This window comes from Medicago sativa, chromosome 6, assembly GCF_051527215.1.
Source record: "Medicago sativa cultivar Bolivia chromosome 6, Bolivia_mono, whole genome shotgun sequence".
In the NCBI taxonomy this organism is placed as follows: domain Eukaryota; kingdom Viridiplantae; phylum Streptophyta; class Magnoliopsida; order Fabales; family Fabaceae; genus Medicago; species Medicago sativa.
The window spans coordinates 95,679,958-95,701,400 of NC_140754.1; the positions used below are offsets into that span (position 1 = coordinate 95,679,958).

Sequence of the window (21,443 nt, forward strand, 5' to 3'; positions counted from 1 at the left end):
CTCGCACCCTGCAGCCATGCCCAAAATGCCCCTGCGCTAGTTAACTCGCGCAAGTGTAAATTAACGCGCATGTTAAGTAACGCGGCGCAAGTTAAGTGGCGCAATGCTACTTTTTTTTAAATTTATTTACTATTTTCAAATTATGTTATTAACTTTATTCAAAATTATTTTGTTTATATTAACTTAATTATGTTATTTTCTTAATTTTATTAACTTTATTCTAAATTATTTTATTAACTTTATTTTGAAATTATTTTGTTTACATTAATCTAAATTATTTTCTTAACTTTATTCTAAATTATTGATTCGATATTATTCTTTAAATAAATACAAATATAAATAAAGGTAAATACAACATTAGAAACTAAAAGCAAATATAAAATAAAGGAACAAAATTGAGGCATAAATAATATCTCATTTTATTAATAATTCATACATTACAATAATTCATACAATAATTTTGAACTTATTCACTATATCTACTTATTTTCTCATTGGGGTAAAAGTAATCAATCTTCGTGGGGTAAAATAGTGAGTAGCCTTCTTGGGAAAAATACATCATCAACCCTTGGGCTAAATTTAAATCTGGTTTTTTTTTTACCACAAGAAGTTCTTTTTACCCACAGTAAAAAGTTTCTGCGGTTAAAAAAACAGGTTTAAAATTATCCCACGGGTCGATCACTTCCCCAAGTCAGCTACTCACTACTTTACCCCGACGAAAATTGATTACTTTTTACCCCAAAGAGAATATTGAAAAGAAAAAAAAAAGAAGAGAAATAGAGGGAGAGAGTGAGGAGGGGGAGAAAGTGAGATGGTGTGAGGAAATAGGGAAATATGTAGATGTATTTATAGATAGAAATGGGAGCCTAGGTTGTAACTGCCATAAATGTGGTAAAAAAAAACGTGTAAAGTTTGTTAAAAACGTGTGGATTGAAGGTTGAAAATGTGACCACCTTCCACAAAAACGTCTGTTCTTGTGGACAGACCACCGGCCAACGTGCGTTAGTTAACTCGCGCATAGGCCAGTGGTGCGTGACTTAACTAACACAAGGGTATATTTGGAAGGCTTGCAGGGCGCGAGCAAAATGTGCAGGTGAAGAGCAAAATTCGATTAATTATTAGGTCTTATTTAAAAAAGACTTTGAATCAACAAAAGTCTTAAGGCTTTCACTGAACCAAGGAGTGTGCATACCTAAGTCATATGTCTGAAGATAGAAACAGATCAAACACTCTTTTTCGAAAGTTGCATAATAATTTTATTCTTCTCCCCACGGTAAGGAAGATGAGATAAAGTTGTCCATTTATAGAATGACTAAAGTAAGAAAGAGTATGTTATGAACTTCTAAGATTTATAAACAAAGTTTAATTCTTTAGATGACAATTAAAGAATCTCAATTCTTTTATGTTTGAGTTACCTTTGAAAGAGTAAGACTTGAGGACCCTGCACCTTTTACTGTTGCATATAACCTTAGAATGATCAACATGTGAAACTTTATAGCTGGAGGGGCATATTGCACCACAAATTCAAAAGTTATATAGAACTGTTGTTGTATAATTGAATGATGATTTGTGTAACTCATTATTGTTTTGTGCAATTTAATCGAACTTGCAAAACACCCCTAATTTACTCGCTTTATTTAATTTAATTATTTTTATTTTCTGTTCTAATAAGTAATGCTAGTTGCCGAGTTGAAACGACAATCTCTATGGAAACGATCTTACTTATCATGTCGTTACTTGTGAATGATTTGGTACACTTGCCGAAATTTTCCATATGTAAAACTTCATATACTTAGATTTTTATGTGCACATTGTTATCAATTTGTTGCAAAAATCACACCAATAAAATATTTGATGTGTGGAGCAAAATAATTAAGCAACCATTATCAACGTGGGTGACAATTATAAACACAAACAAAAGTAGAAAACAACGAGAGTAAGAAAGAGAGAACACACGAAATTTGTTTACCCAGTTCAGTCCAAAACTGACCTAGTCTGGGGGAGAGAGCAGCCCTCCGTTCCAATATAATGATGAGTAACTTTACATAAAGATATATCAAAGAGTTACAAGAATAAGTCTTCAAACCTAATTCTACCCAAAGTCTCAATCTCTTCCTGTGACCAAGAGACTCAATCCTAATAGTGTTTCTTAAGGTGAATCAATTTCAACCCTAGTGTTTGTTGCCAAGAGCAAACTCTATACAAACCCTAGTTTTCTTGTTGACTTCTAAACCCTTGTTTTCAGACTCTCTACATCAAGGTTTACATCTGATACAAGGTCTATATTTATACTCCCTCCAGTCCTATTTACAAGAGAAAGTTGACTTTTTAGATACATTGAATAATTTATGTATCTAGTCAAGAATCTAAACCAAATACATAAATTATTTAATGTATCTAAAAAATTAAGTGTCTCTTGTAAATAGGACCGGAGGGAGTAGTAAAATTATCCCTAAACAAATTGGAACAAATCTAAGCCAAAAATACGATTCTGTTTTATTTTCTGTTTCGTGAAATCGGGCACCGATTTTTGCTCTTCAGCCGCCGATTTATGTCGTACCAAAAGGCTGAGAAACACTGTCAAAATCGGGCCCCGATTTCCATAAATCGGACACCGATTTTCTGCTTCCAGAATTCCAATTTTGAGGCACTTTCAAAACACACATGAATATATATTAGGGTATCATAATTGTTCTCGTATACTTTTGTATCATTAAAACTTAAGGTCTTATGTTCTTTAATTAATTTTGGTCTAACCACCTATTGGAGGTGGTTTCTAACTAGTAAAATAGGAAGACCTTGCATATATTTTGAGTGGTTCTCAAACCCTCTTCTTTACATTATTTAAATAATATTTAAAAACTTTAAATAAACTTTTACAACACCATTTTTATTCCATATTATTAATAGAGTTATTAAAAATTATAAATTAAATAAATGACGTAATTTATTTATGTAATAATTCTAAAATATAATTTTTTTTATAATGAATACCACTATATAATAAGAAAAGGAAAATGCCAATGTGTGCCTGAATGACATATGTTAAAAACAAAAGATAGAAATTATGTGTTGGAAATTGTGTCAATATATTTTTTACAAAATTGAAATTTAATGTTTTACAATAATATTTGTTCTTTATGAAAACCTTAACATGACCCTAGGATAACCCATAAGAAAAAGCAAGTGAAACGAAAAGTATTCAAAGAGAAATGCAATAATTATATTTCAGTCAAATATTTTCTTAAAAAAAAGATATTTGAAATAATTAAGATCCTGTTCAAATGACGTATTTAATTTATTGAGTCAAGACAAAAATAATATTTTTTTACTAACAAAGAACTCCTTCATAAATAGTCTATTGTTAAGTGTTACTAGTATTTGTCAACCTATCAGTAAACAACTCCTTCTGAAAAAACTATAAGAAAATAATGGCATCCCACATCAATCACCTTCGTTTTACCTTGACAATTATGTGTCTTGCTTTTGTTGTGATTGCAGGTAACAAACCAGTTCCATATTTAAATGTTGTTATATTTTCAATGAAATAACTACAATTGTATAATACGAGAGGGGTGTTTTAAATGCATATATATATATTTTTTTTGATAAAGTGGTAATCCACTGAAATTGAGCTCACACATAACTGTGTGATCCTAGGTTCGAACTCGAGTCACGACATCCGACCATGTAATTTTGACATTTTTCAGTTGAGTTATGACTTCTAAACAAATGCATATTTTTTTAATCTCTAAATTGTTGGAATTATGTTTTCTTTTTCTTTTTATGAAAAATTATATTATAAGTTTGAAATGCCAAATATTTCTCCAGAATATTAGATGATATTTCTAAATGTGTTTTATTGCCTGTAGCAAAAGCTGCTGTGATAAATCCAGGACCTTGCTTTTTTTTGGGAGCATGTCCAGATGATTCAGAAAAATGCCACCAATTTTGTAAAACATCAAAAGGCATCGATAAAGGAAAGTGTCACAAAGACACGAATGCATGTTGTTGCAATAACATTGGATAGATTTATGTTTGATCATTACAGTTTTTCAATATGTTTGAACAAGTATATCTACAAACAAGTCTTTATGAATTTTATAAAATAAGTTGGAAAATTGTAATTTCAAATAAAAATAATATTGCTATAAGTGCGGTTTTGCTCTGATTTTAAATGGGACTTCTGCAAGTAAACAGTGGGATTAGTCTTCTCGAATTAATCGGTTCTTGAATCGGATACCAAGTTTTTAAAAAAATAATTGAAGATAGATTTCTGAAGAAGCATGTGCTTAAGGGGATCAAAAAGTATGCAATACAAACTACTCAAAACAAATCAGAAACAGTGAAGGCAAAAATTAAACCGAAATATAGTTGATGCAAGCTAAGAGGTTAGACCACCGACGATTGTAAATCGACACAAACAATAACTTTATGCGTCTTCAACCACCACCACGAATGAAGCTTGATGTGATCAAGAAGTTGCTCCAACTTAAGCTATTTGTTTAAAAAAAAAAATCCTAGCATTATGCTCATTCCAAATTATTCAGATACAAGCCATCCAACCAACGTGAAGACAAAAACGAATATCCTTGTTGAACACTTGCGCACCGCCAAATTGTTGTGCATGCTCACAAATGTCGGTTGGGTGTACAATGTAAATACCCAGCGACCAAAGAACAAGATGTCAAATACTGCCAAAGAAATCACAACCGAAAAATAGAAGATTAATTGACTCATATTTTCCACAACCTCTTGAACAAATCAAAAAACCAAAAGCACCATTTCACGCCAAATTAATTTATCCATAGCCGAAATTCTCCTCTTAAAATTTCTTCATCCAAATAAAGACACATTCAGAAGGATTGCTTTGTTCCAAATAAAATTTGAATAGATATTAATGTTGTGTTGTTCAGTTTAAGTGAGAATGTTATATCCTTGTTGGCTTTTATCAAAAATTAAAATAACCAATCCGCAGAGATCTCGCTAAGCTCGATTTAAGTTTGTAATAAAGATTTTTTGAACAAGTATTTATAAAAGTGTTTTAGTGATTTGAATCAAAGTAAACTGAAACAGAATAGATAAAGTTGTTCTGAGATCGAATTTCAATAACTATTACTTGTATATTCCCTCTTAATCTATTGTATACTTTATATGCTCCAGATATAACTTAACATATCCCTCAGTACGTCTTTGGTTAGGTTAACGACGCGAGATCAATAGAAACAACCGCCTTCCAATGCATCTGTGACAAAATAACTTATTATTTTTATGGCATAAGCTCAGATAGTTATACATGAATATAGACCTGTCTGCTATCTCTAGGGTGATAATACCTATACATAATTTAAACCACATCCTTTAGATAGTAAGGCTGTCTAGGCTCAACCTAAATCAAAAGATCAATTACGGAACACTACATCATCGACAAAACATTAAGAAAGACTAAGTATTATATTGAATTCATAAATCAAATACAACCAGCAAGATTAAGTGTTGAATTTGACTTCAAATTGTGATGCTGTGAAACCCAAAATCGTGCCGCGATTTTGGGAGGCATGGCGCGATTTTTTCCTGGCAGAATGGGTGGTTTCTGCTGAAGTCAAATCGTGGCGCGATTTGTGCTGGCGTGGCGCGATTTGTGGATAAGGATGTCGTACCCTGGGTCGTACGCTTCAACCGTGGGGCGATTTTCAGAGGCGCGACGCGGTTTTGTCTGTCACTGTGTACTATTTAAGTGTTTCAGCTCATTTTTGAAGAGAAGGAGGAGAGAGAACTTCAAGAGAGGAAAACTTGGGAAATCAAAGGAGGTAACATTAGGGTTGAGGGTCTTTGATTAGAGTTCTCTTGGGTTGGGAAAACATTGTAAACACCTTGGGTGAGTGAAAATCATTGAGTGTCTTGTTCATTTGTGAGATTGGGAAAATGGGTAGAAATTAGGGTTGTTCTTTGTGAGCTTGTTTAAGCTAATTTCTTGTAACCCATTTGTATCCCTTTGTAAGAACTCATTGATAGTGGATTGGAGAGATCAATCTCTCCCCCAAAGTAGGTCAAGTTGGACTGAACTGGGTGAACATTTCTTGGTGTGTTTTGTTTCTTTTCTCCCTTTATCTTTTGCTTGTGGTTTTGTGCTTTTCACTTTGATTCCTAGATTAGATCTAGGTGTTGTTATTGTTGTTATAGCTTGTGTTTACTTTGATATTGGTTACTACTTTCCTTTGCTCCACACATCATAGTTTGTATTGGTGTGATTTTGAGTCCGAATTCACAACATTAAGATTACTACATAGATTCCAATCTTTTTACATCCAATTCCTTCACAAAAGAGAGTTCACTACCCCATGAGATGCATAACTAACACAAGAGAGTTGATAGATGTGGAGGAAACATAAACAAGCTTGTCTCCAAGCTTATTTAGCCCTCCAATGGTGACACAGTCGGAAGCGTAGGTTAGCAAGTGCTAAACCTAGATAGAAAAGGAACAGGTTTGCATGCGACAAACTTGTGAAAATAGGGTTCCAGAAATTGAGAAAACTCTTTGAAATATTATTGAATGAATAAAAGTTATGTCTCTTAGGCTACAACTGTTAAGCTTAAAAAGGGAAATAACAAACCCTTAATGGACCAAAAATAACTCCAACAAAAAAAAACCCTAATGGACCAAAAATAACAAACTTAAAACAAAACAAACAAATAATAAAATTGGGCTGAAATAATAAAATACTAAGGAAACCCTCCTACATCAAATGGTGTGTTTGCCTTCTTTTACTCCATATTGGTGTAGTCACGCTCAAAACCTATAAAAATGAATGGGAAACAGATGTAACAGATTCCTGCCACAAAACAAGTCGTTCAGTGATATCGTAAATATCTGTAATTGAACACTTATGATCAAGGTTGTGTCAGGTGTCCAATATGTGTCAAACGTAGACGTGTCAGAGTGTTGTGTCCGACACATATGATTACATTGAAATATGTCATTTTCTCAAATTATTATAGCCTTGACGTGTAGTGTTAGTGTCCGTTAAATACTAGCAACGATCATTAATCATTTCAAACAATTAGATTAACTTCAAATATCAAAACATTTCATAATGAAACACAGTTTCAATTCAAGTAATCAACGATCATTGCAATTTCCAAAATGCAAACCTCTAAATGAATGAGTAGTTGGTTATTTAATATACCTACGATATTGAAGAGGCATGTTACCAGCTTTTCAAATGGCGATCTTCTCAAAAGCATCAATAAGAAGAACAAAATGCTTATTAGGAGGATTGCAATGTCCACCACCTTCATCCGTAAACCCATAATTTGGCGCACGGAAATTCGTGGCAGTAATGATAATCGAAGAAACAGGCGATTATGTGCAAGAAAATGCACTAACGCGCCCCTTTGGTATGAGCCATGCGCCTAGGCAGGCGCCCCCAAGAGTATTTCATGTACCCCGAGCATGCTGAAAAAGCACTTGTGCGCCTGAGGCGTGTAACACAGGCGCCCAAGACATGCTGACTTCGGGAAATAATTATTTTTCGCTACTTTTAAGTTGAAAGGCCCAATTTCTAGGCCTAAAGTCAAGTGGAAATCCAACCTATAAATACAACTACTCTCTTTCATAATTTTTCATTCAGAACGAAGCGGTTCAAGAGGTAGGAAAGCACTGGGAGCTTCAAGGGAGGGGTCTCTCTCCTTATTCTAAGTCTCTAAGGTATGTTTTATTTCTTTTGTAATTTGTCTTTAGTTACCATGAGTAACTAAACCCTATAAGAGTAGGGTTATAAGATGAACCTTTATTTTATTTGTTGGATTATTTTAATTTAAGTTCTTTATTCAGTTATTTTATGAATTCTATTTAATTTTACTATGCAACTTCTTTTTATCACCCAATGTGAACCAACCCTGAGATAACGGTGATTAGGGAAGTGACATACCTAATATCGATGAAAACCTACCCGAATCAGGAAGTAACTAAGATAACGGTGTAACCACCTTAATTGGGGGAATAATACTAACAACGGTAAGTAAACCTAGGAACTAGCGTAATAACTTTACTCCTCTTATATCTTTGCTAAGGTAGACGAGATAGGGTTGCCCTTTTGTAGAACTACCGAGAGGGAGAGTATCTTGATGAACTTCTAAGATTCATAGACAAGACAACCTTTAGGACCATTGAGAATTTAGGAATTCTAACTTAAGTTTGCGTTTCAATTACCTCTAAGAGAGTAAGAACCCCACATACATCTATGTTTGAAGGTGCGTCCCCCTATAGGATTAACGGCCCTAAGCATTGACACACGTAGGAACTCCGGTGTAAGGTTACAACTCGACAGCTAGAGGGGAATAACACCCCAACAAACTCATCACTGAAATAGAAGACATATAACCAATTTTTGAATATTGTTTGACCATTAATTAATTCCAACAAATGAATATAGAGGATTTGAAGAATCCTAACTACCGATAACATTCTACAATCAAAACTGGTTACTTCTATACTCTCGCTCTGAGCAAACAGATCAATTTGCACAAATGTTCCCCTCATTTACTCTATTTTATTGTTTTATTTAATTGTTTTCTGTTCAAAAATAAGTAACGCGAATTGCCTAGTTGAAACGACAATTCATGTGGATAAAATACTCTACGTATACTTTATTACTTGGTAAACAATTTGGTACACTTGCCGAAATCCAACCATCACCAACTCACTACTGTTTTCCGCAATCAAATTGAACTTGCAAAACCCCCCTAATTTACTCGCTTTATTTAATTTAGTTATTTTTATTTTCTACCCTAACAAGTAACGTTAGTTGCTGAGTTGAAACAACAAACTTTGTAGAGACGATCTTTCTTATCACTGTATTAATTGTGAACGATTCGATGCACTTACCAAAATTGTCCATCAACATAACTCATTTACTTAGAATTTCCTGTACACATGAAAACATGTTAAAGTATCATAGTTGTTCTCATATACTTTGGTATTATCAAAGCTTAAGGGCTTATATTCTTTTACTAATATTGTTCTAACAACCTCTTGAAGGTTGTTTCTAACTAAGAAAAAAGGAAGACTTTGTATGAATTTTGAGTGGTTCTCAAACCCTCTTCTTTACATTATTTGAGGACTTTAAATAATCTTTTATAACACCACTTTTATTTCATATCATTAATAAAAAGGGTGTTATTAAAAATTATAAATTAAATAAAAGACGTAATTTATTTATGTAATAAGACTAAAATATGTTTTTTTATCAGAACTGTTATATCATGCGAACAAGGTTCCACGAAATTTCACGAAACGTTACGCAGGTGCAAAACTTTTAGTTTTCTAATTTTCAAAAGTACAGGAAGTAATTTAGTTAAAGAGAAATGATAGTTGTACAACTATTTTGTGACAACTTCGTGACAATTTTATCTCTTATACTTATATTATGTTTTTGAGAAATGATATTTGTACAACCATTTTGTGACAACTTTTGTGACAACTTTCTCTTTCGTACTAACATTATGTTTTTACTTTATCTCTCTATTGCTTTGGTTTTCATGTCAATACCTGATTTTTCTTTGTAAATATATGGTTGTCAAATAAGTTATGAACCAAATGGTTGTTTAAATAACACATTTCTATGTTTTTACTTTCTATCTCTCTTGCGTTGGTTTGCGTGTCAATATTGACTTTTCGTTGTAAAGTTATGGTGGTCACACAAGTTGTCACACAAATTATTGTTCAAATAACACACATCTAATTAAATATCTGGCGTCAATGTCAAGAGCTCGTCGTATTCAACTCACACATTAACTTGTTTCCTCCACCGTTACTGCAGCCATAATGATTCATATCAATGAAAGTGAAACAATGTCTATCACTTATTTATCAACTCTACAAAAAGAAAGATAATTAACTCCATCAAACTCATTATGTTCCATATGTATTAAATTCTCTCATGCTTGCATAGGAATTCAGCTATGATATCAAGCTATTCTCTATCTCGCATTTGGTGTAATATTTGAGATATACACAACTACTAAGAAAATGATTAACAGTGTTAGTATAAAAAATAATAATAAATCATGTACTTGTATTATAAACGGAACAAATAATTTGTGACAAAAAAAGAACATCTAATATGAAATGGATAGAGTATCTAACTATTGTGTTCGCAGTGTGGTTTAGATCGATTACGAAGCAAAAACTTATCTTATCCAAAAATTTAAAGACATTCGATTTGGTTTAGATAACTTCTTAAAAAAATTGATCTAATCCAATTTCATTATTTTTTTGAGGAAACCTAATGCAATTTCATGTATTTCGAAAAAGAAATCCAAAATTTGATAGTTACAAAAGTACATTTAAACTCATCCAATAAATTTCTATCGAGTTTGTTTTTCAATTTTTTTGAATCACTTTATGGCTTTATTTTAGATGGGTTTGGATGTGAGTAAATTGATAAAAGGAGAAGGGACACCTTTGTGTGTTTTTTTTTGGTAGAAGGCGCCTTGGTGAATGATTCATAAACGTACAGCTTTCTAAAATTGAATATTCCATCATAACTGTTCATTTGATGCCACTAGAGAAGGTGTATGATGTGTCATAGAGGTTGGCCACAATTTCCATTAGCGTGCACATCATTCATGAGTTTTTGTCGAATTTTTTTTTTTTTTTTTGGTACAAGTTTTTGTCGAATTTAATTTGCACCGTTAAGCATTTTCCATTTTCTATACGAGCCTTGCTATATGCAGCGAATTCAGTTTTCCCGAAATTTTCACGAGGGTGTTATTATGTAGAGAAGCACAAAACCACATTATCCCAATTAATTCCGGATTTGGTGGGATAAAAGGTAAGTAGTTGTGATCAATTTGCGATGCATTCGTAAGACATCTCTCGCGATATTTAGCATTATTGTTTTTATAATGAATACTACCATATAATAAGAAAAAGCAAGTGCAATATTATATTTCAAAGAGAAATGCAATATTATATTTCAGTCAAATATTTTCTTAAAAAAAATATTTGAGTCAAATAAGTTATTGTTCAAATAAGGTATTTAATTTATTAAATTAAATATCCACTCAAAAACATTGATTGAGTCAAAGAAAAAATATATTTTTTTACTAACGAAGAAAAAAAATACTTACTTACTAACAAATTATATTTTAATTTATTGCATTAACTACCTTTAGTCATCTTAAATAGTCTATTGTAAAGTGTTACTTGTCAACCTATCAAAAAATAACCCCTGAAAAGAATAATGGCATCCCGCATCAATTATCTTCATTTTACCTTGGCAATTATGTGTCTTGCTTTTGTTGTGATTGCAGGTAACAAACCAGTTCCATAATTAAATGTTGTTATATTTTCAATGAAATAACTACAATTGTATAATACGAGAGTGGTGTTTTAAATGCATATTTTCTTATATGTAACCAAAAAAAAAATGTATATTTTTTATTTATTTTTTTGGTCAAAAATGCATATTTCTTTAGCTTTATTTCAATTGTAGGAACTATGTTTTTTATGAAAAATTATATAACAAGTTTGAAATGCCAAATATTTCTCCAGAATATTAGATGATATTTCTAAACGTGTTTTATTTCCTGTAGCAAAAGATGTTGTGAAAAATCCAGGACCTTGCTTTGTTTTGGGAGCATGTTCAGTCCCAGATGATTCAAAATGCCACCAATTTTGTAAAACGACAAAAGGCATCGATGAAGGAAAGTGTGCAAAAAACGATGCCGATTCCACATGTTGTTGCAATAATATTGGATAGATTTATGTTTGATCATCATTACAATTTTTCAATATGTTTGAACACGTATATCTTCAAACATAGTCTTTATGAATTTTATAAAAATAAGTTGGAAAATTGTAATTTCAAATAAAAATAAATTTGCTACAATTTTTAATTATGAATGAAAAGTTGTATTTTGTTATAGCACTTGTGAATTTTCTAATAATAATAACCCAATTGATAATGATTTTTTGAAGGATCACAATTGATAATGATAAAAATGATAATGTAGCATTGACGGATAATAAATATAGGCCCCGTTTGGATTGACTTATTTTGAGCTTATGTGAGCTTATTTACTAATATAAGCCCTTTCAAATGCGTTTGGATAAATAATAAAAAAAGCTTATAACAATTTCATAAGCCGCTTATACATAACTTATACGGAGCTTATGCCAATTATACATATGACCTCCTTCGATACTCGCTTTACCATTTTTCTTCAAAGCCTATATTTTTTAATTTTATTTATTATATGCATGTCTTTTATACGTTGGTGATGATGAGTAGAATACCTAACTAGAATAACTTATTCTTTAATTAACACACGTATCTTTAATTAATCTATATGTACATATATTTTTTTTTTACAAAGTATATGCATATATGATATATGTTACACTCATTCAATTTATACAAACATATTTCTCAAAATAATTTACACAGAGAGTTGACACAATATAAATACAAATACCAGGTAAATTTTTTATAGTTGTTTTGTTTCTTCTCTCATACATTTTTTCTTATATTTTTTTCCCTTTTGCTGATATTTTTTTTTTACAAACAAATTTATTAGAAACGAGAGAAGTATAAAGAGTACTTAACTCACAACTTGACAAAATTACATGATATTATTAGACTATGTAAATATAGAAAGAATATTATTAGAGATTATTGTAAATAATTACTCATTAGTTTGTTGAGAATTATTAGGGATATTCATTAGTTGTTGAGAATCATCAGAGACACACATGATGTATATATATAGCACTGATACCCGAGCCCAATATTACCACAACACTCACCTCAGATGACTACCCGAGCCCAACATGGTATCGTTAAACCCCGCAAGCTTTTTAACCTACATACCTCCTCTCAAAATTCAATATCTCCCTTACCTACAAACCCAATAGATGCATTACATGACCCAAATTGGAAAATGGTCACGAAAGACGAATATGATGCTCTTATTGTAAATAAGACGTGGGACTTAGTTCCTCGTCCGTCTAATGCTAATGTTATTCGAAGTCTGTGGATTTTCAGGCATAAAAAGAATTCAGATGGATCATTCGAGCGGTACAAAGCTCGTCTTGTAGGTGATGGAGCAAACCAACAAACAGGTGTTGATTGTGGTGAAACCTTCAGCCCCGTAGTTAAACCGGCTACACTTAGTACCTTCATCCTAAATTTCCGGACCACGTGTGTTTGCTCAAAAAATCTCTCTATGGACTTAAACAAGCACCGCGCGCCTGGTATCAGCGGTTCACTGATTATGTCGCTACGATGGGATTCTCTCACAGCATTTCTGATCACTCATTATTTATTTATCAAAATGGCAATGACATGGCCTACATTCTTCTCTATGTAGATGACATTATCCTCACAGCTTCATCTGATTCTCTTCGTGAGAATATCATGTCCAAGCCGAGTTCTGAATTTGCAATGAAGGATCTTGGTCCTTTGAGTTATTTTTTAGGCATCTCTGTTACTCGTCATTCCGGAGGTATTTTTCTCTCTCAGAAGAAATATGCAGAAGAAATTATTGAACGTGCAAGAATGTCCTCATGTAAGCCATCCCCAACACCGGTGGATACCAAATCCAAACTAAGTGGATCTTTAGGCAATTCTTATTGTGATCCAACAGAATATCGTAGTCTTGCAGGTGCATTACAATACTTGACATTTACAAGACCAGATATCTCATATGCAGTTCAGCAAGTGTGTCTCTTTATGCATGATCCAAAAACACAACACATGTCTGCCTTAAAACGGATCATTCGTTACATTCATGGTACTGTTGAATTCGGCCTCCACTTGTATCCTTCATCCATCGACAAGCTCATATCTTATACAGACGCTGATTGGGCTGGATGTCCAGACACAAGGAGATCTACCTCTGGGTACTGTGTATATCTTGGTGACAATTTGATCTCTTGGTCCGCAAAACGTCAACATACCTTGTCTCGATCGAGTGCAGAGGCCGAATACCGAGGAGTGGCTAATGTAGTGTCTGAATCATGCTGGATACGAAATCTACTTTTAGAACTACATTGCCCTGTTACAAAAGCAACTTTGGTTTATTGTGATAACATCAGCGCCGTGTACCTATCCGACAATCCAGTTCAACATCAACGCACCAAACACATCGAAATGGATATACACTTTGTGCGGGAAAAAGTTTCTCGTGGTCAGGTGCGCGTATTACATGTTCCCTCTCGTTATCAAATTGCTGATATCTTCACAAAGGGGCTTCCGCTACAACTGTTTGATGATTTTAGGGATAGTCTCAACATTCGTCCACCTCTAGTTTCGACTACGGGGTGTATTAGACTATGTAAATATAGAAAGAATATTATTAGAGATTATTGTAAATAATTACTCATTAGTTTGTTGAGAATTATTAGGGATATTCATTAGTTGTTGAGAATCATCAGAGACACACATGATGTATATATATAGCACTGATATCAATGAAAAGGCACGACCAATATTTATCCCTCTGTCATGCCTCTCCTTCTATCAGATATTTTTGTCAACAATGAACTATGACTATTAAACTTTTACATACGTTTGATTTATATATATATATATATATATATATATATATATATATATATATATATATATATATATATAATTCTTGTGAATTGTGATGTTTTGATTATTTAATGTTAATTTCTTCTATTCGAATATTGATAATTTTTTATTTATATTAAAATTATTTAATAGTTTTTTTATAGCTTTTTAGTCGTGGTTTGTTTCTTTAATTTTTTAAATTAAAAATATTTTTTATATTTTATAATTATTTATGTAATGACACATCCAAACACTTCAATTTATGTAAGTACTTTTTAGTGTACATATCCAAACATAAATAGCTTATCGAGTATAAGAGCTTATGATGTAAGCTCTAGTCTATAAGCTCTAATACTATAAGCATCTCTATAAGCTATTTATCCAAACGGGGCCATAGTCAAATTTAGAATAATTCTAGTCAGATCCCATAAATTTCTGGTTACATCTAAATTTACATAAAATTTTACAATAATATCAAAATTGTTCTTTATGTATAATTTTTCTTAAAACACTGATTTCATTGTCACTCTAAACTTTCAACCTCTTTCACCCACAAGCAATCATGAATGTTCAGTCAATCTAAATGAAAGATTAAGGAGTAAATCAAAACGTCTTAAATCCATACTCTAATGCATATAGGTAAGTGAATTTCATTTTTTTTTCAATGATGCTGAGTTTCTATTTTCTTCTTGATGTTTAACGTTGATATGTTCTGCACGTTATTTGATGGTGCAACACGCACTTGATTTAATTTAAGTGATCATTTTGAGGTTAACTTAAATTCAGTTTAAGTATGTACGTTTAAACTCGGTTTACATAATCTACTTAAACTGAAAGACTAAGTTGTACCATCATTAATTTAAGAGGAAACTCGGTTTACTTGACCTTAAATTAATTTAGTTTAAGTAGGTCATGTAAGCCGAAAGAGTTTAATGATGGTGGGTTGACGGTATAAAATAACTTTGCATATACAACCAACAAAAACATTTTGAATTACCACATAAATTAAAAACACTAATAGATATGACGATTCTAAATGTTTTGATTGGTTGTGTTCGTAAAAAAAAATAAAAAATATATTAGATTGTCGACCCACTACCATTAAACCTTAAAAACAAACTAGAGAAACAGTGAAGGGAAAATTTAAACTAAAATATAGCCAATGCAAGCCAAGGGGTCAGATCACCCACAATTGTAAATTGACGCAAACAATAACTTATGTATCTTCGACGACCACCACAAATGAAGCTTGATGCAAGCAAGAAGCTGCTCCAACGTAAGTTTTTTGTTAATTGTTACCAAAAAAAACAATCCTAGCATTATACTCATTCCAAATTATCCAGATACAAGTCATCCAACCAATTTGAGGACAAAAACGAATATCCTTGTTGAACACGTGTGCACCACCAAATTCTTGTGCATGGTCTCAAATGTCATCTGGGTGTACAATGTAAATACCCAGCTACCGCAGAATATGATATCAAATACTGTCAAAGAAATCACAACCGAACAATAGAAGATTAATTGACTCATATTTTCCACAACCTCCTAAACAAATCAAAGAACCAAAAGCACCATTCCACGCCAAATTAAATTGTCCATAGCTGAAATTCTCCTTTTAAAATTTCTCCATGCAAATAAAGACACTTTTAGAGGGATTGCTTTGTTTCAAACATAATTTGAATAGATATCAATGTTGTGTTGTTTAGTTTGAGTGGAATGTTATATCCTTGTTGTTAAGTTTGTAACAAAGATTTTCTAACTAAACTGAAACAAAATAGATAAAGTTGTGCTGAGATCGAATTTCAATAAATATTACTCGTATGTTTCCTCTTAATCAATCGTATACTTCTTATACTTCTTATACTTCAGATATAACTCAACCTATCCCTCAGCGTACTCTGCTAAGGTTAACGATGCGAGATCCATGGAAACAACTGACTTCCAATGCATCTATGACAAGATAAATGATTATTTCTATGACATATGATCAGATAGTTATACATGAATATGAACATACCCGCTATCTCCAGGGTGATAACACATAAATAACTTAAACCACGTCCTTTAGATAGCCAGCTGATGACACTAGGTCATATATCATTTTTGTATAGTTTTTATGCAATGTTAGGTGAGTTCAGATGATTCTACATGAGTTAGAAGCTACAAAAGGAAAGTTTTTAAGTACTGGAGCAAAGAAAAAATCGTGGTACGGTTTCTGGCATCGTGCTACGATTTTAGACAGCTTTTGGGAGCTTTTTCTACGTAAAAAATCATGCTACGATGAAATCTCATCGTGCTACGATTTTTAGCATCGGCTAGTACGATTTTGGCGTAATTCAATTTTTTTTTCTAAGGCTTTGTTTGGGAGTTTGGAGGGGAAGGGATGTGAGGGCTTTGGGGGGTTGGAAATATATAGAAAAATGGACAAAAAATTCACATATTTTTTGAAAGAACAATTTTTTAGAGAATGATAAACTAATACTTATGATTAATATACTTTTAATTTTAAGAATATAATAACAACATAGACTGGATTTGAAAAATTCATATAAACCCTCCATAACCCCCCAAAACCCTCCCCCAATACAATTTTTGAGTTCCCCCAAATGAGGGGGATTTTTTATTATGAGTAAAAAATTAACCTCCAAAACCCTCTCCTTCCAATGTCTTCTATTTCTTCCACTTGTTACTATAAAAAAATATAGTAACTGTTGATTCTTAAAAAGTTAAACCAATTCAATCACATTCTTTATACATTTTTTTTTTTGGTTACAAGGCTAACCAATGAGAAAAAACAAACATATATGTAAGATGAATAAATTAAATTTATTGTATTTTGATTGTCGCAAAACTTTTATGCATATGTTTATATAACTGAAGGCCTTTGTATAATGAGCTACGAAAATGTTTGTTTCAGATTATTTTTTTTAAAGAATTGGTTTTTGATGTTAAATGGTGCAAATGAAATGATATAGTTCAAAACATTTCAAATATTAAACAAAATAAACTTTACAAACATTCCTGAATTTTTTTAATTATTAAAGACGTTGACATGAATAAAAATTTAGTATCATATGATTGTGGTTTGAATTTGTTCTAGGAAAAAAATAATATGGCTTTTCTGTCATCAAATTTTTTTATGGAACTTCTTTGCCGTCAATAAAAATCCACATTCGTCATTGTGAGCTTAGTTTAATTGGTACGGACAATTTATTGTAATATGCAAAGCCGATGTTCGAATCTCAAACACCTCACTTATTCATCTTTAAGAGATAAATTTCTAACGATAAAATGCTAAACTGTTAGTTTTTTTGGGTACATTAAACAACTATATCTACCTTAATTGGAACAATGAAAAGAACAATTCTTTTGTGACAAATTATTTTTGCAACAATTCTGTTGGGTCATATATAGTACAGCTCATATACAAGGACTCTATCTCTAGAGTACAACGATGCATAATTATGTATGACTATTGACTACCATAGTCATACAAAAATTCAGTTACATGGCAGTCATAATATTTGAGTGATATAGCAATGTTTGACTGCCAAATTATTTCAGTTGAAAATTGTATCTACAAAAGAATTTCAGTGATTTTTTCACTGATTAGTCAGAAAATAATGGTACACTGATTTTCACCCTAAACAATAATAGTACACTGATTTTATAATATGAGCAAAAAGAAAGCCATGTTGGCATCTGCCTTATAATTTTTAGGGATCAGGTTCCCTTGCCGTAAAAAAAGCCCATCGGTTTTAGATCTCAGCCATCGATTTTAAATTGGTCGGTACTTATTACATCTTCATAAAACCAGTACTAAACAATCCCTACCATTGACTTAATATCAGATGGCTCATATTCATTACAGCGCAAGTTGTAACTGCGTGTGATGTGTATTCGATTTTTACGCCAAATGAGTTAGTGTTAGACACGACTTTTTTTTTTTTTAATTTTTTTTAAAGAAGTGTTGGACATGACTTAGATTTCTGATTTTGAACAGCAGAAATAATTGGTGTTATGTATCCTTCAAGAATGCATATACTTGCTACATAATTGGTCGTTTTAGACGTTCGATCAGACAACTCATGTTTCAAGATTCAACGAGTAAAATTAACTTCGAAATTTTATCTTATAACGTGTGTATATTAATAATAGTACCGATGAAAATTAACTTGTTTGCTATCAAGACAAGAAAATAGAAAATCATACATATATGATATATGCATCTATACCAAATACATATATGACATATACAAAAGACAGAGTTTTTCATAGCTCCAAAACCATAGTGTGAATTAAACACTATTCAATTACAAAAAGAGCAACATCATAAGCACCACCAACACCTCTCCATATTGAAAAACCATGATCCTAGAGGAAGCAAAGAAAAAACCACAACATCATAGTAAATCAAATCATGTGCTATCAAAACCATCATCACGTGACTTTTTACTTGACAAAGTAGTAAAATGTAAAAGGTGCTTATCCATATGATAAAAAAAAAGTTCTAACGTGTGACTAATTAAATAGATGGCATAAAAATAAGTCTAAAGTTTTCTAGTTCCATTCCATTAGTCCAGTCAAATCTCAGTAGTTGAATTGAATTTGAGTATTAATATTCAAATCAACCGATGATATTTGACTAACTTAATAATGTTCTATCTATTGCGAGAATTGTTGTAAGGTGACTGAATCGCGGCTAATTTTTGCTGCAAGTTGAGATTTTTATAAAATCTTTTAATAAATTCTTCAGCTGCAACATCAACATAACTATGATCATCATCTTCTTCTTCCTTTAGAGGGAATGGTGAATCGGTGACTCTAATTTTTTTCCCAATGGGACTCTTTCCAAATCCAGGAAACATCATTTAGGATTTCTAAAACCTTATGAATGGTGGAAACATTGTTGTGGTGGCGGCCATGATTGTGCTTTTTATTTTTGTTGTGGAATTTAATAACGGCAGGGCTGTTGCTGCAGCTGAATTCATAGTCGTGGGGAGAGACGAAGGAGGCGGATGAGTGGTGGCAGAGAGTGAGAGTGTTGGCTATGGCTTTGATGGCGGCGAGTTTGCTACGTTTTAGTAAGAGATTTAATTGTGCTACCATTTTGCTTTTGGCTACGTTTTTTTTTTTTTTTTTTGGTACATTTGGCTACGTTTTTTGTTATCATGAACAAAATTATACGTAGTGTGTTCCATACTTTCTTTGTAACTACCATTGGTTGGTTTGTTTCATTTTCCATTGTTGTAACGGTTTGATGAGTATGTGTGTGTTTTTTTGTTTTGTTGAGAGAGAGAATAAGAATGTGTGAACGTATGTGATTGGTTTGTGATAGGAGAGTTGGAGTTTGGTGGTATATAAAGGGGTTCCAATTATAATTATCCTCTAAGATATTAGATTATGATAAATTTATAATTAAGCGTTTCTAAAAAGATAATAACACTACCTGTCAAAAAAACAAAAGATTAACCACACTAATTTAAAAGTTTAACTTTTTCAATGTATGAGCATTGACTGCCATAACCATACGAATTCAGTTATATCACTTTTTTTTTACCTTGTCAGAAAAATAGTACACTCACTTTTCTTCATGAGCAAAAAAACAAATGTTGTTTACATAGATAACTTTATATTTTTTATTCCTTCAAGATTTCTTCATTTTTTATGAAGAAAAATTGTATGTTGCATTAATATTATTGATCAATTACTGTTTTTCTAATATGAGATCTCTCTTTTGGCTATGTAGGCTTGATATTAGATATGTCCAAAGCTTATGGCATGATTGAGTAGTCTTTTCTAAAGGTTGTTTTGATTTTTGAATAGCATCAATTTTCATCAACACCTGATTTTCTTGATAATGAATTGTGTTTCTAATGTGTCCTTTTCAGTTTTACTGAATGGTGGTCTTTGTCAACCATTTGTGACCTACATAGGTCTAAGATAGAGCGATCGAGTATCACCCTATTTGTTTATTTTGTGTGCTGAAGTTTTTTCAGATTTTTTTTTTCCGAGCTATTGAAAGGAACACTCTCCATGAAATCCATATTGCAAGAGGAGCATTTGTATGTTCACATTTTTTTTCTTCATATGACAACCTCATCTTTTGTAGAGCGAACCAGCCAAATGATATCGGTATTCAAGGTATTCTCCAACTATAACAATATTCTTCTAGTCAACTTGTGAACTTCGACAAATCAGGGAGATCTCTTTTAGAAGAAATATTTATAATGAGCGAAAATTAACTTCCAAAGATGGATCCATTTGAATATTGTGGAGACAATCAAAATACTTGGGACTCATTCTCGTGACATTTAATTTCCTCATAACTTGTGTTAAGAGTCCCACATCGGTTAAGAGTTGGCCTGACAATTTGTTTATAAGTGCGGGCAATCCGCACCTCACAAGCCGGTTTTGTGGGGCTGTGTTAGGCCCAACGACGATTTCTAATATGGTATCAGAGCCTCTTCACGATTCTGGGCCACCTGTTGTCATCAGAGCCTCTTCACGATTCTGGGCCACCTCAGAGCCTCTTCACGATTCTGGGCCACCTGTTGTCAGGTTTCCGTTATCGGGCCACCCGCCGTCATTTATGTTCACGCTTCAGACGTCCAGTCCAATCCTGAGTGTGAGGGGGTGTGTTAAGAGTCCCGGGCCACCCGTCATTTATTTCTGTGCCACCTGTTGTCAGGTTTCCGTTATCGGGCCACCTCAGAGCCTCTTCACGATTCTGGGCCACCTGTTGTCAGGTTTCCGTTATCGGGCCACCCGTCATTTATGTTCACGCTTCAGACGTCCAATCCTGAGCGTGAGGGGGTGTGTTAAGAGTCCCAGGCTACCCGTCATTTATGGTCACGC

The 21,443-nt window shown here is 32.6% G+C and overlaps 1 pseudogene; it reads right to left on the bottom strand.

Moving 5' to 3' along the window:
* Positions 1 to 18,837: 18,837 nt before the first annotated feature.
* Positions 18,838 to 19,945, bottom strand: LOC146918517 (uncharacterized; annotated as a pseudogene).
* Between the last annotated feature and the right edge of the window lie 1,498 nt (positions 19,946 to 21,443).